This window comes from Acartia tonsa, chromosome 14 (assembly GCF_053477335.1).
Source record: "Acartia tonsa isolate MP-2025a chromosome 14, ASM5347733v1, whole genome shotgun sequence".
NCBI classification, from domain to species: Eukaryota; Metazoa; Arthropoda; class Copepoda; order Calanoida; family Acartiidae; genus Acartia; species Acartia tonsa.
Genome location: NC_137273.1, coordinates 1,908,209 through 1,919,058, shown reverse-complemented (window position 1 = coordinate 1,919,058; position 10,850 = coordinate 1,908,209). Strand labels below are relative to the sequence as shown.

The 10,850-nt window shown below is 32.5% G+C and overlaps 1 long non-coding RNA gene across 1 annotated transcript; it reads left to right on the top strand.

The window, feature by feature from the left end:
• Positions 1 to 3,209: 3,209 nt before the first annotated feature.
• On the top strand, positions 3,210 to 6,894 carry LOC145305314 (uncharacterized). The gene is made up of 3 exons (XR_013874573.1): positions 3,210 to 4,919; positions 5,158 to 5,329; positions 6,823 to 6,894. It is a non-coding gene; the product is annotated as an uncharacterized LOC145305314 (long non-coding RNA).
• Positions 6,895 to 10,850: the final 3,956 nt, after the last annotated feature.

The window sequence follows — 10,850 nt, the reverse complement described above, 5'->3', positions numbered from 1 at the left end:
TATTCTACACATAATAAAAAATGCTATTTCGGCAGGGGGGGGGGGCATTAAGCTGTTGATTACTTTAGTACCCAAAGTTTTACAAAAATATTTTCTTATTCGTTGGCTTAACAACTTTGGGGACTATTATTGAATTTTGATTGGTGGGTTCATTAAGTTGAAAGTCCATACGCTTCAATTAGAATTGTAATCTACATAAGGGGATATACATCAATTTATCAGCCATTTTCTTATCCCTTTAGATTCCTCATATTAAGGGATAAGATAATGGACGATAAATTGATATACTTCTCCAAACATTGATGTTCAATTTAATCCTTCTGAAGATTAAAATTATTGTTTTAATGTTTGGATTGGAACCAACCAATCTAATTATAAAACTTTGGGTACCAGTGTAATTTACTGTCTAATATCCCCTCATTTCATATGATCATAAAAGTGCGTTATAAATTGTACCAAACTGTTACAGGAATCACCATGGCAAGTTTGAAGACGATTGGACAATTCTTCTGTTGAATATTATCATATTTACTTCTTTACATGTCCATTATTCATAAAACTAATGAACATTTTATATTAATTTTTACAGTCAAACGAAAACATAATACATAAAAGGACATTCATAACATGAACAATGGATTATTAATTAATCTACATCAATATTATTGGTTGAAAAGTTTAGATTTTTGTCAATTTTAACCAACCAATAAAAATATATTAAACGTACCGAGAAAGTTTTAAACCCAAAATATAAAATGAGTTAATATAACTTTGGGTACCAGTATAATTTACAATCCCATTCCCTGTCCCTCTGTTTTTCTGTCTGTAACTTAAGATTTCTAAAACTTCTGAACCGATAGAGCTCTCTATTTTAGGAAAGTTACACATAAGTTCAGGGGTTATTTTGGGCAATTTTATTTAAAGATTTAGGTTTCAGATGGTATTAGGCTATTTTTATGCTCTTTCCTTCCCCTTCAAATACAGAGTTCCTAGCTGGTAAGTGTGCATTTTCTAGTATAATAAATTGAAATTGAATTTTATCCTCTTATTCCTAATTACAAACGAATATTTAAGAATAACTGTTTACGCTGTTCTAATGTTTTCAAAAAGCGAAGCTTTTCTACAATTAAAGTCAGTCCGTACGTCCGTCTGTAACTGAAAGGTCTTATCGTTAATTTAAGCAGGTTAGTGTCAGGGATCTAAAGGGATAAGACATTGGCTTATAAATTGATGTGCATCCCCAATGATGATGCACAGATTACACCTTCTGTAGATTTAAATTAGTAGGTAGTTGAAACGTTTAGACACTCAAATCTATGAACCAATTAATAAAAATTCGATGAAAGTCCCCAAAAACTCCCCTCTCACTCTCTGGTTTAGAGTCGTCCTATCGATTTCAAACTTTGCATGATTATTCCTGTGACAATAAGTTATTATGTCAATTGACAGTATCTTTAATTAATATTCGATTGTCCTAACACTGTCTGACTTTAGAGCTACGATTTTATAGATGTTGTCATCTTTGTTTAAGAGATTCACTCTTTAGTCTTACATAAATTATCATTATGCAATATCCTATTTGCTTGAAAATGACATCTTATTAGACAATGGTAAATTGATGCAATTGTACAACCCCAATTTTGATAAACAATATAATGAATGTAAAAAGGTTTGTACCAACCAGTTTAATAAAGGTACCCAAAGTTTTAAAGCAAACGAAAAATATAGAACTATGGGTGCAAGTATAATTTACAGTCTATTGTCTCCTCCCTCCAGTTTCGACCCAAATTAAACCTTATAAAAGGGGCATGGGTTTAACATTAAATTTGTAAGATTTTCTTAATAATAAAAGAAGAACGCATATGTACAAATGTAATATTCATCGCAAGTCTAATAAGAGAAAAAAGGATCAATAAATGAGCAGAATGTGTTAATTTTTAAAATATTAGCGAGTAAGTAAAAGAGTAAGGTTGTTTTAAAATCTTTCTAACCACTGAACCGATTAAGTTCTTGATTTTTTTATCATTTTCAGCTGCCAAAAGATGCAAACTTAAGACATAATAGAAATGTCCGATTAAAGGAAGCCTGCAAGAAATACAGCGTTCTAACTGTTGAAAGACTGCCACAAGTAGACCCCATACACAAAATTTGAAGCCTCAAGCTTCAATAACAAAAAAGTTATGGACCTTCTAAAACGGCATTTTGTGTTACATGAAATTTTTGAAAGAATTTTAATGCTTCTATGAAAAATTTTAAAAATTAACTACGTGGCCGAGAAGCAAAATTAAAATCCCATCTTTGTCAAATTTTTAGGTTGCCAGTAACCATACATATTTTGTTTAGCAATTTAATTATAATTTTCACTGATAAATGAGAAACAATTAACTATTTATTACATGAATTTAATAGAGCCCACCGCTCGACATCCCTACTCCACCGCTAGGAGAATATGTGTCGCTAAATGCAACAAACTGAAACAGCTGATTGATTACGCATTGTTGTGAAAATATTATTCTCGACTCAACGATAAATATTAAATTTGTATATTTAATTAAAGCATTAAGCTAAAAGTAAAATTTCCATTCGAAAATTATTGGGTTGCTATTTTAGGGAGGGAGAGGACAATTTACTTTAAAAAAAATGGTAGTCTTGTATATAAATTCACGTTCTCAAATTTATGTATTGATGTTGATACTTTTTGTAGTTAAATTAATTTATTGGTTCTTTCTAAAAGTGTTTTAAATTGCATTTAATAATATAATCAGTGAATAATTAATTTATCGACTTCTGTCTTATCTAATGAAGATTCCTGGTTGTTAATATTTCATTATAGACGATAATTGTTAGCTTTTATAGTTTTTTTAAGCAAAGTTTTCTATAACTATGGTTCCTCCGTCCGTCTGTGTGTCTGTGACAGTTAGCTGTTTTCGTTGATTTAAACAGGTTAGAATTAGCCTAAAAATTTGAAACTTAAGATGATAATTCCTTTAAAAATTAGATACGATTTAGGAAGCATAGCAACTGTATAATCGTTACAAGAAGGTCCAGTATCCATTTACTTTTTCTTATTCACTTGATTTCTATTTAAAAAGAATGACAACATCCATAAAAGCGAAGCTCTGAAACGGTAGGACAAAAAAACAGAAAAAATATGTATGAAGGTTGAAACAAAATTTTAAGTAAAGGGGGGGGGGGGTTTAATGCAACCATCTCGTAATCAGTGAGCAAATGGCACTTAGAATTCGAATTTCCATCTATAATTTTGCATGAGTAATCCTTGGTAGATCTATTTTCCCTAAATTGAACAAAAAGTTGGAAAAGTAACGGCTAAAGGCTGGCGGCTCATCTGTTTTGCCATTTGTTTGATATCTATATTGCAAATTAGTCACGAAACCTCTCTCAACATAATACTCTTTTCTACTCCAAAACGCTATCAAACGGTTCTAGACGGTAGCTATTGGTACTAGAAGTTTTAATATTGGTTATTGCTATCATTTGACATGAATTAAACCAAAAATATGTTTTAAAAAGTTGATTCCTACGTAATTGATGATGGATTTACCCTGAAAATAGGCAAAAAACGGCTGAACGGCTGAGCCGCTAGCCGTTACTTTTCCAACTTTTTGTTCGATTTAGGGAAAATAGACCTACCAAGGATTACTCATGCAAAAGTTCAGATCGAAATTCGAATTCTAAGTGTCATTTGCTCACTGATTACGAGATGGTTGCATTTAAAAACCCCCCCTTTGTGGTAAAACTGTTTAAATATGGGATAAGGTATAGAACATACCTACATTTCTTGGACTTAGAGATGCTTCTCTTATAACATTGTACTTAGTTGTCCTAGTAATCAGTAAAAAGACCGGATCAATCGCGGGGAATTACATAACATAAACATTTGTTGTTAATTTCATAGTTTCAAGTTTACCTCGAAATAAACTATATAAAAACAACAATAAGTTAAAAAGCAACATGTTTAAAATAGACGTACGGACGTTCTGGTTACGGTTATAGAGTTGCTACGCTTTCTAAATCGTACCTAACTACTACAGGAATAACCATGCAAAGTTTAAACAATTCTAACATGCCTAGACTAACGAAAAAAAGCTGTCTGTCCCAGACGGACATACGGACGGACCGACCCTAATTATAGAAAAGCTTCGCAGTTTTTTTTTATGTATAATATATACAACATATGTTGGGAGTGTGCAAGGAGTTAAAAATCTCTGAAAAGCCTACACTTGGTCAGCAAATAGAATTATGAAAAAAGATTTCTAGATAGAAAAAAAATTCTTAATGAAAAAATAAAGTGAAGCTTTTCTATAATCAAGTCCTAAAAATGTATTGATATTTTTCTCTAATTTTAGAATTTTTTTTTAAATTTTAACATTATTTTAATTTTTTTAATTCATTTGGTGGTAGATAAAGTATTCCTCTAATTTGATTTTATATCAATTATTAAGTCATGTGAGATGGAAGGTTATGGAAGGGGGAGGGGGATAAACTTTACTTGGATTTTAATTTTCTAAATAAGGTAAGGGAGAGGGGTCGGGTGGAAGTGTTAAAATAGTCTAGAACATGATAACATGTGTTATACATATTCTTATACTCACATAGTGAGTATTCTCTTTAGTTAAAAATATAGATAAAACAACTTTATTTTGTCGATGTTGGGGTATTAATTATCAGTTAATAGCCATATTTCAGAATAATTGATATAATAAGGGGCAAGGACTTTTTTTGTAAAACGTATTTCGTTTTTTGATTAAAAGACGAAATTAAGCTACATGACGATGGATAACATACTTATTTCCTATATCCTAAAAATACTAATATTAAAAAATTACAGAGTTCCGCATATTAGGTATTATTTACAATGAATTGGAATAAAGTTTTTCTTCAACTGGATCCGTTTAGAGGTAGGTAGATATTATTTATAATCTTTGGTTTTTTTTAAACATAGCTTTTTATAACTAGGGTCAGTCCGTCTGCTAGCTCTCCAGAATTGTCCTGTCGATTTTAAACTTTGCCTGATTGCAATAACAGTTGGATAGAATTTAGGATGCATATCAACTCTATAATAGCTATCAGAAAGTCAATAAGTCCATTCAAAACTAAATAATTCTGAATTAATGCGTTATTTTATTTTTGTTTTAGCTTATGCCAGAGCTTTACCCGGAGAGATGAAACCCTTTTGGAGGTTGGGAAGGAATAAAAGTGAGGACGCCAGTGGTGGTGAGAGAATGAAGAGGTGATGGAAGGGAATGCCACATAATCCTTGCAACAAAATTCTACAGAAATTAATGAAGTTTCCTCAAATTCTTTAAAGGTAGGTATTGCAACAGGATTGTCCTATTGTGTTTTTAGTTGCGAAGATACTCTATAATTCCAAATGTCCGTCCGTCAGTCTGTCTGTAATTAATGAATTGGGGGAAATGTTATTTTCTCACTTCCTATGAAAGATAGAAGGCTGAAACTTTTTATAAAGTAGTACACATATCCAAGGACATACAAGCTAACTTTTTTATTTGTTTTTCGCCATGATTTTTCTACCCCGCCCCCTGTAATTACCCCCCTGAAAGCTGATTGGAGTCGTCATTACCCACCTTAATCTGAGGAGGGGGGTAATTTAATCAAGTAAACAGTACCTACCTCATAATAAAGTTTTTATACATTTAATTAGTGCGATTAAATATTCTAGCAGATTCGCCCTTAGCCTCTAGGGGGGTCGCCCCAAGAAGTATTTGGAAGTACACCTCCTGAATAGAATCGTTCGTTTTTAAATTGTAATATAAGTTAAAGGGGGGTATTTATTTTTTTCACAGGGGTTTTCCCCTCCCACTTATTTGTTTTAGTTTACAAAAAGAATTTTTGTTTGCCGGGGGATTTTTTGCTCACAAGAAAGTAGCCTAAAGCCACCACAAGACCAGTAGGTATATTCCCTGAGGAGTAGGACCCTATTGGTTCAGCAGTTACTGAGATCTTACACTTTAGACAGACAGACAGACAGACAGAAAGACATCATTCTGCTTTTTATAATAGACTAGCGGCTTCATTATGCAACATTATTGGGTAATGTATACAAAACATAATCTCCACATAAAACTTTTTGTGGCTCAAAAACCTTACCAAACGGTTCTAGCCGGTAGCTGTTGGTACTAGAAATTTTAAATAATGGTTATTGCAATCATTTAACATGAATTAAACCAAAAATATGTTTTAAAAAGTTGATTCCTAAGTAATTAATGATGAATTTGTCCTGAAAATAGGCAAAAACGGCTGAGCGGCCAGCCGTTACTTTTCCAACTTTTTGTTCGATTTAGGGAAAAAAAGACCTACCAAGGATTACTCATGAAAAATTTCAGATCAAAATTTGAATTCCAAATGCCATTTAATCATTGATTACGAGATGGTTGCATTAACCCCCCCTTACGTAGAAATCATCTTTTTAAACCATATTTTTGCTTAAAATCATGTGAAATGATACAAAAAAAAAAAATTTATTTAGATTTCTAGTACCAGCAACTACCGGCTAGAAACGTTTGAAAACGTTTTGGAGCAGCAAAGAGTATGAAGTGAAGATAGGTTTCGTGATGTATTTTCATTGAAAAACGCCAAATAATGGCTAAAGGGCTGAGCCGCCAGCCGTTACTTTTTCAACTTTTTCTACTATTTATGGAAAATAGACTTACCAAGGATTATGCAAAATTTCAGATCAAAATTCGAATTCTAAGTGCCAATTATACATTGATTACGAGATTGCATTACCCCCCCCTCTTAGTTTTGAAATTTTATTTGACTAAAGTATATACTTATTTTCAGGACACAGATTAATCTCCCTGCTAGAGTATAAGCTTTGAAGAATCTTTGACCTCGTCAACACAAGGAACAAACTAGATATTATTTTGTATTTTTTTTGGTAACGTCATTTGTTGCAACCTGAAAACTGACAATATAAGATAACTAGGTATTAAGTTTGCCGAGCAAAACAGAATTAATTAATATTTTTTAGACTAGATTATTTTCTTCATGGAACTACTTCAATAAGCTATCGGTTTATATTTTGAGTTTTGTTTAGGGTGAGGGGGGGCAAATCGTGTATTTTTTTCGGTCTTTTTAAAAAAATGGGGTAAATATTAATATTTTCAAATGAAACCAAGACCATTATTAACCTTACGGAAAAGACTATCAGGTCCTAAAAGGACGTTATACTAGGACTTTTAGAAGTTTGTCATAATTGGACTTGGAAGAAATTACCGAAAATTACCCCCACACCCAGGGGAGCTATTCCGGTAACGTTTTTTCAACCTAAAAAAATCGACGAAAAACGGCCAAACGGCCAGTCAAACATAAATAATCAAAATTAGTATAGGTTATAGGAATTATCCACAAAAATTTTCATTAGGCACAGTGGTCCTTAAGGCAAAAGAAGTTTGACAAAACCTACCATAAAAACGGACTATATGGCCATCAAATATACACATTGGAGGGCCAGGAACTGATTTTCTTAAAATCATAGCTGTTCCTTCTTGGGGTTTATTCCATTTTAAAGTTAACAGACCAAATTCCCTAAAAGATCAAGGTTGTTTGTTGCAATTTTGTTGCTTTGGATTCAAACCTTTATAACTTTGGCTGTATGAAAGACTCATGAAAGCTAATCCTACCATTAGAAAGCCTATTGAATGACAATTTCAGACATAGCTTTAACTTTTTTGTAGCTTTCTTACTTTTTGCTCTACAAGAAAAATTGTAACCAAAGGGAGAAAATTTATTGATAAATCTATTCTCAGAAAGGCTTTCACTAGGGTATTTTGATGTAAATTTTTCAGGATTTTTCTTATGTTCAGTGATTCTTTTGATGACAAATGCAAAAAATACACTTTCATACATTTACATTGGTATATTTGCATTTTTTCTACCTTGAGCCAAAAATTTTTTATAAAAATTATAAGTTGGTGTATATTTTTTTGTCCAAAATTGTACATAAATTTCAGGAATAAATATTAAGAACCATCAATTGCTACATTCTACATGTGTAGTTTTAAATTTCCTATATTTATGGTTGTGTAGGAGCCTCAAAAATGCTAAACCTACCATTGTAAAGCATGTTGAACACTCTATCCAAATAAATCTACAACTTTAAAATAAAAAATTTACTTAAAAGGCTTGCACAGGATTTATGTTAGGTGTAATAAATTTCACAAAAAATGTTTTCTTTCCTACAAAATTTGGATTAGAAGGGAGGTTACAAAGCAGTAATAGTTATCACATGTCCTGTTTCAACACCAATCTATGGAGGGGGTGTGCCTCCCCCCCCCCAAAAAAAATGGTAGAGGACTTAGGTGCCCCCCCCCTTTCCCCCCCTACAAAGGGAGGGGGGTAACATTTTGATAGTTGAAAATAATGCAAAATTTAAAAAAATAATTTTTTTCAAAACTCAACAAGATATAATATACCCCCCCTCTGGACCCCCTCCCCTATCCCATATCTATGGGGAATAATTCACAGTTGAGGGAGAGGGGGGGGGGGTTTAAAAAGTGCATGAAGAGTCATCATCATTGCCTCTTAGTTCTCGTCAGAACTTAGGCCATGCACAATGGTTCTCCAATCTTCCTTTGTTTGGGCACATTTTGAGGCAATGCTGAAAGATGGAATTTTTAAATCTTTTAGTTCACTTAAAGGGACTGTAAACATAAATTTTTCTCATCTTAATATCAAATCTTAACATTATCTCATTCATAATATCTCACAGATAGAGCAAAATGTGCTTTTGTTTGGTTAAGAAACGGCTTTTTCCGACGATTATTATAAGGTACAGGGAAAGGAAGAAATTTTACGTATTATATAAAATGTGCATTAAATTCTTTTTTTCTCCCATTATAGCTAAAATTAAACTTTTTCACATAGTTCTTGATTTTTCCTAACGGTTAAGCTATCTTTTAACATAATCCTTGCTTTAAACCAATGTATAGTTACTTAGAAATTGATAAAATAAGCAATATTTTTTATTGAAAACCAAATACAATAACAAAGCTAGAAACTGGTTTTTTTTAGTATCCAATTAACTTTAGATGGCCCATCTCTTGCCCACCATTAATTACAAAATTTGTAAATAATAAAGATGCAATATTTCTTTATAAACAGTCTGATAAAAGTGTAAACTAATTCTCTAAAGTGGGTTGTTTATAGTCCAACACAATAAAAAAGGATATTATCACTTCAAATAATCTCTGAGATTCAACCCTTTGTAAACAGTAAGGTATTTTTTTGTCAATAATACGAACTTAAAATAAATCTTTATTGCTTAATTTCTACGTTATTACAGCATGAATTACCAATTTTATGTCATAAAATAAATGCTTAACAGTAAGTAAATAGTTTAAAATATATGTGTTAAATATCCCTACAAACATTTTAATAAAGAAAAAAGTTCAGATTTTTCCTGTTTTTCCAGTTTTCCCTCCCAAAATACAAAAAAATCAAGGTTTAAATCCTTGATATTTTTGTTAATACGACGTTTTTAGTTGATCAGTTTATTGAAAGGTGCTTAGAAAATGTTAAGATTTGATAATATGATGAGAAATTTTTACCTTTACACTCCCTTTAAGTGTTCCCTCCTCCAGGTTGTTTTTGGTCTACCTGGTTTCCTCTTTCCTATTTGGGGGTTCCAAGTCAAGGCCTGGATTTATCATCATGCCCTTTCCTTAGTGTGTGCCCCAACCATCACCATTTCCTCTGTTTTATTGTCAGTTTAATGTCTGACATGTCACTGCGCTCTAGAAGCTCAGCATTAGTGATCTTATTTGGCCAAAAGATCTAGTGGATTCTCCTGAGACGTTTATTGGATATATGTCTGTAGCTTGGAGACCACTGCTGTGTTTAGGAACCAAGTTTCAGCCCCATACAGCAAAACAGAGAGAACATCTTAACTTGGTCTTCATGGAGATGTTGTTGGAATTCCAAATTTTTTTCAGGCTGGCAAAGGCTGTCCTAGATTTGTTAATTCTAGCTTTAACATCTGTTAAAGTGCCTCCAGCTTCATCAATTTTACTTCCAAGATACTCAAAACAATCTATATCCTCAAGAATTTGGTCTCCAATAGTAATTGGTTCTTGGGAATTTGCATTTAATTTGAGTATTTTGGTTTTAGGAACATTAATTTCTAGTCCAATTTTCTTGGAAGTTTCAGCTATCATGTTAGTCCTTCTTTGCATTTGACTTCTATTGCTTGTTAACAAAGCAATATCATCAGCAAAGTCCAAAACTCCTAAATATTTTGGATTGCCAAATAGCTCCCAGCAAATGCCATCATTACTTTCACAGTTCTTCATGATCCAGTCAATGGCAAGGAGGAAAAGGAAGGGAGAAAGAAGGCATCCTTGCCTGACGCCTGTTACAATCTCAAAAAAGATTGATAGTTTACCTTTATACATTACATTTCCACCTCCTTTATGAAAGATAGCTTTAATGATATTGATTATCTTTTCTGGAATGCCATAGTGTCGGCAGATTTTCCAGAGAGATCTTCTGTCTAAAGAATCAAATGCTTTTTTGTAGTCAATGAAGTTTACAAAGAGCTCAGAATTCCATTCCTTGGATTGCTCTATGATGATTCTTAGAGAGGTTACCTGATCAATATTGGAACGGTTTAGTCTAAATCCAGCCTGATTAGGTCTTAGCTTTTCATTAACCTTTTTCTTTATTCTATTAAGAAGAATCTTACTAAGGATACGGCTAGGTACTGAAAGAAGCATTATCCCTCTGTAGTTTCCACATTGGGTCAAGTGTCCTTTTTTGGCTAATAATGAGATATGTCCATTCTTCCAGTCCTCTGGGCATAACTCATCATT